Genomic DNA, 6,000 nt, shown 5'->3' with positions numbered 1-6,000 from the left:
ATCCTTCCCAAACCACCCACACCCTAAGACAGAGTTAACCTGTGTTCTCAGAGAAGTATGTTCTTTATTCCATTACAGTAACATGTATCATCCCATATTATAGACAACTATTCATGTATTTAAATCCACTAGTCTATATCTAATACAAATCTTGGTACCTAGTCGATGATCAATAAATTATTGTTACACGAGGGACTCAATCAACCAACAGATAGTTCATGGTCATTGGTATACTACTCTAGTATCACAGTTTATATTCTCAGTGCTATAATTAGGGATATTGAGAGCACTGAAACTGTAGGCCAAGTAAATATTGGGGGGTGGGGGTGGGGATGCATACACACATGCACCCATAGGTATATATTTTTTCTACTTCTATTGTTAAGTCATAATACCAAAAAAGAAAGACTATAAGAGACTGTTAGTTTGATTAGGTTTAACAAACAACCTGTCTGGTTTTTTTTCCTTCTCTTTACATTCATTTATTCATCTATTTATTTACTCATTTTTTCAATGAAAGAACTATTTTTGGGTAAAGAGTGGCTAGCAAGAACAATTTTGCCCCTTAAGGGAGATTTACCCATGTCTGAAGACATTTTTGGTTTTCACAACTTGGAGAGTGGGAGTCGCTACTGACATCTAGTAGGTAGAGACCAGGGACAGCCCCCACAGCAAGGACCTTTATGCAGCCCAGAATGTCAGCAGTGCTGGAGAAACTCTGCTTTATATCTATTGCAGCTAAAATGTTGCCCACTGGCCTGTGTAATTCAAATGAGACTGTAATTGATACAATTAAGAGAGTGCATTGGTCTCATGCATGGGCAAGAAGTATGCAAGTAGGCAACATTCCTTCTCTAAGCCTTGCAGTGAGTGAACCAATCATCCCTGTTCATCTGCGGAGAATCACCATAGCCATTCCGATCTAATGGAGAGGTTATCTTTGAAATTTGAATCATTTAAGTCATTCAAAAATGACTGTATGCCCCATAGCTGCCTAGCACTGTGCCAGTAAAGGGGAAGTTCAAAGAAAAACAATTCACACTGAATTACTGCTTTCCATAGTTCAAAGCATCTTTCCTATGTGACCTCACAACTTCCCTTTAAGGTAAGAACTGGAATTACTAGGCCAATCTGACAGGTAAAGAAACTGAGGCACAGAGACACATATTGAGTCTCTATCCCCAAAGATTAGAGTTCTGTTGGAAATATGAACATGAAATCATTGCTTGTCTAATACTGGCAACAATAAAAAGGATAAAACCCATTAAAATGGCATGGATATTTTTTTGTAGTTGCCTATCTGGAATGAAGAAGGTAGAAGAAAACAAGAATAGCTCCTTGTCTTAGTCTGTTTGGGCTGCTGCAACATAACATCACAGATTGGGTGGCTTATAAACAGACAGTTATTTCCAATAGTCCTGGAGATCGAGGTGCCAGCATGGTGCTGATGAGGGCCCCGATTCCTGGTTCACAGACACCGTCTTCTCACTGTGTCCTCACCCTGTGTCCACAGGAGTGAGGGAACACTCTGGGGTCTCTTCTGTAAGGGCACTAATCCATTCACAGAGGCTCCACCCTCACCACCTAATCACCTCCCAGCACCATCACACTGGGGGTTAGGATTTCAACATGTGAATTGGGGGAAACACATTCAGTCCATAATACTCCTCCCCTCGGGTACCTCGTTGGTAAGACTCCCATCACAATCAGGATCAAGAAGCTCAGGCAACTGAGAGCCCTAAAATGTTCTCCCCATCTGGGCAGATTCCATGGTCCCATGAAGACAAGCATACCTCAGAGTAGCTATCTTATAAAATTTTGTCATTGAAAACAAGTACAAAAACACATAAAAATACTAATGTGTATTTTAGTAAACAGCATTTCTATCTCCCATTCTGAGACTTTAGGAGAAAAAGTCAGGTCTTATTTTTCCAAATGTAGCAAAGAAATTAGGCTTATAGAGATGAGATGATTTGTCCAAGGTCACCTAGTTATACAGTGCCATGATTGCATGACTAGGTCTTTGTCTATTGCCACCTTTGTCCTAGAACTCTCTCCTCTTTTTAAATAATTATCACCACTACTCCACCCTCCACTTTACATTTCTCCAGAAAAAAAATAATTTGTTAGATGGAAGCACAAAACTCAGAAAAATATGTTACCTCCTGGGATTTTTCATGACTCACTGAAGTAACTAGATGCATTCTCTGGGAAACAGAGTAAGAGTAAAGAATGTGGGAAGATCTGCCTCTGCACTGACTGCATGTGACACTGCCTGATTGACATCTTCAGATTCCCATGGGAACATTAAAGCTCTTTGTCTCTGAAGTATGGAATTCTGAGCTGAAAGATATCTTTATCTTTTCCAAGGAAATCGGTTCTCTAAGACCAGTAAGAATCTTTGAATTGAACCAAGAAACACAATGGAGCCAAGACAATGTCCCTTACAAAGGATGCCCACAATCCTAGGCCTGACAGTGGTCAAGTGAACCAGACATGTTCAATTCTGGTCATTGCCTCTGCTAGGACAGATAGCCCTTCGTTTCACTTAAAACCATTTTTATCAGCCTCAACTATAATTTGATATATAAGGCACATAAAATCTCACAATAAATTTGTGTTTTGTATTGAGTCACTTTGATAATAACATATTTTCCCTAATGGGATTTTGAGAATACAGAATACTAACAAGTAGAACCATGCCCACTGATCCTGATCATCTCTGATGTAGGAACACAATTAAACTTCTGTAGTTTGGAAAACAGTGTATTATCAGTGACACTGCTATGCTTATAGAACAAGGCAAATTTACTAATTCTTGTAATAATATCAAAAGTAATTGAGAGAGTTCTATGAGTCTAGAGTAGTGCTAGGGAGAGGGAAAGAATCAATACAATTTCACTTAGTTGATAACTTGACTATTCCATGCTATTGAAGTCATCCATGTAAGTACTTAATTTGTACAATGTTCTGCTATACACAAGAAATACAAAGACTTTGAGAAGTAATCCCTATCCTCAAAAAGAAAAAGACACATTCCTAAATAATTGCATACCATGGTGATAATGAGGTCACAGTCTTTTAGGATGGTCTTCCAAACCCAAACTCAGTGACAAGTGGTTGATTCAGTGACCACACAGACACACAGACTCATTTAACCTCCAGCCCACAAGATTGGTTTCATAGGGTAAGTTTCCTTTAGGGCCAATGCATTCAGTTCTCTCCTTCCATTTCATAAACCGAGGTCAGGAAGCTAATCCAGAACATGACTAAATCAACTCAGATCTTACAACATTTTGACAAAGATGAAAGATAATTATATGTCTGTGCAGGACCAGATTTCAGAGAGACAACAGCCTCAATGGAGACAATGGCCAAACCTATTACTGCTCACTCTGCTTCTCCCAGCACAACTGAGCAAGAGCTTTCTGACAGTCCTTTAGTCCTCTATGAGTATTATTCATCCAACTGATTGAGAATCATATAAAACGATATAGCCTTATATAGCTAACCACTGTTCTCTGGCCTCTCAGGACCAGTCAATTAAACTTCCCCAATATTTCAGGGCCAGCTCTTGCATGAGGCACTGGGAAATCAGTAATAAATGAGCCATGATCCCTGTCTCCAAATGTTGCTTAGTCCAGGGAACGGCTGGATACCAAAACAGGCTATTAAAAATCTGCTTCCAGGGTGCTAAGGTGAGCTCAGAAGGGGGACAAATTGCAAGTGCTGGAGAAGGGGGAGATTCCTAGAAAAAACAGTTAAGCTTAGTCCTCGAATAAAATACAGGGGATATCTAGGTGAAGAAAGTTAAAGGAAGGAGGGCATTCCAAAAACTAAAAAACAAGGCCTCAGAGGACAAAAAAGCAGGGTGCAGTGAGAATCTTTAAAAGTTCAGAATAGACAGATTGTAGTGCAGAAGACATGCAAGGTTCAGAGTGGAAAGGGATAATGCTAGAGTTACATGCTGGCTGGGTTACACACATTCAGATTTATTTTGAAGTCAGCAAAAACTTTGAGGTTTTTACTAGGATAATAAATGTGTGTGTGTGTGTGTGTGTGTGTGTGTGTGTGTGTATTTCAAGAGTACCCCAAAAGCTGCATGGAAAGTCTGAGAGGATTAGAGAAGGTCAAGGGTCAGAGAGAGTCAAGACTGAAGTTAGAAGACAACTAGAAGGCTGTTTTGGAGGTCCAGAAAGGAAGTGATAGAGTATTGAAATTTTAGAAAATGGCAGTGTATTTGAGAAACAATTACTTATTAAAGGATCTCTAAGGACTTGGAAAGGAGAATGGGTAATTTATTGGATGACGGAGCTGTAGGAAACGAAGGAATCAAGGATGGTATATAAGTCTGGAGCTTGGAAATTGGGTATATGGATGCTAGTCCTATTTATTAAGAACAGTAACACTTCATTGCTAATAATTTTTGTTTCTTGTTTTCAGTACCCATATGAAGTAAGTGACAATTTGTGTCTCTCTAGAATCAGGGTTCTGAACCTCTATTAGCTTTCCCCTTGACACTTGAAGTCACCTAATTTAATGCTAGTTCGTAAAATATGTACAAGGGAGGAAGTGAGACACTAAAGGCCATATATTGAATGATTTCACTTATATGAAATATCCAGAATAGGTAAGTCCATAGAAACAGAAAATAGACAAGTATGGCCAGGGGCTGTGGGGTGGGGAGGATGGGAGTAACTGCTTAATAGCTTTAGAGTTTTATTTTGGAGTGATGAAAATATTTTGCAACTAGATAGAGATGGTGATTGTACAACAACATGAATATACTAAATACCACTCAGTTGTTCACTTTAGAATGGTTAATTTTATGTTAAATGAATTTCATCTAAATAAATTTTTACAAATGTGCAGGGGTGAAATAATCATATCAAAGACAGAGTTCCCACTTCACCTTGGTTCAGATTCAAGTAGGTGTGAAGAATATTTGATTTCTGGTCTTCCTCAGCCATCTCAGGGGATACGCACTTCCTTTACACAAACATAATGTTGAGCCTGACAAAATCAATGCTACAATCAGAGAAACAGCTGAACTTTCAGAATAAAGCAAACAGCATGATCCTTTTTCACCCTGAGTCTTCGCTCTGCGGAATCTCTTGGACGCTTCAGTGACTTCATAGGGGAAGGGGCAGCCATGGATGTGGTGTTGTATCTGCCTGTCTCAAAGTTTCACTTTCTCGCTCTTAGGTCAGTTTTCCCAGGGGCTTGCGGGCCGTTTAGCCACCGTATGGCCTCTCCTCCTGCAGCAACCTGCCACGGTGTCTCTCCAAGGACACGCTGCCTTACTAGGTATCCATTTCAAAGATAGGCTAATTGCTTCACAGGCTGCATAAAGCGCATTCTCAAATCATAAAAGGGAAACACTCTGGCTTTTCCCAGACCACAAAGCATGACCAAGTTGATTAGAACTCGTAATTCACACTCCTAATACCTGAGCTTGATCCTCCGAGAAACAGCTGCCCTATAAAAACTGAGACAGAGCACTTACATCACACTGTTTAGGCTGTTCAAGTCAGCTTTGCATCCACAATAAATGGTCTCTGCCATGTCTGGGCCAGGGCTGTGCTGGAAATGAAACAGTAAGAGTGGAAAATCGCCTTTATTTATTGAGTTCACCTACCCTTAACATCAAATCAAACCCCGGCCTCTACAGCTCACAGAGTCCAGAGAGCTTAAGATGGAGAACACCTCCCTGGACAAGTAATCCTTTCCCAGGAGCCATCACTGGACTTTCCCCAGGAGATGCATGTCAGCGTCCAGAGCTACAATATTTGGAGGGATGCAGCAGTCGGTGCCCTGCAATGGCACATCCCATTAGGGCTGATTGCTCTCACCAGTGACTATTAGAGACCCCATGCCTTGAAAGGGGACCTTTATGAGTGGAATGCAATGGAAAGCAAGCACTATGATAAAAATCACACAGAGAAACATTTTATGGCCATTCATGTCACCATGAGACATGCAGTGCGAAAGAACATGTTT

The sequence above is a fragment of the Manis pentadactyla genome, chromosome 3 (genome assembly GCF_030020395.1).
Source record: "Manis pentadactyla isolate mManPen7 chromosome 3, mManPen7.hap1, whole genome shotgun sequence".
Classification (NCBI taxonomy): domain Eukaryota; kingdom Metazoa; phylum Chordata; class Mammalia; order Pholidota; family Manidae; genus Manis; species Manis pentadactyla.
The sequence above is the reverse complement of the archived record's forward strand: the minus strand, read 5'-3'. Positions refer to the sequence as shown.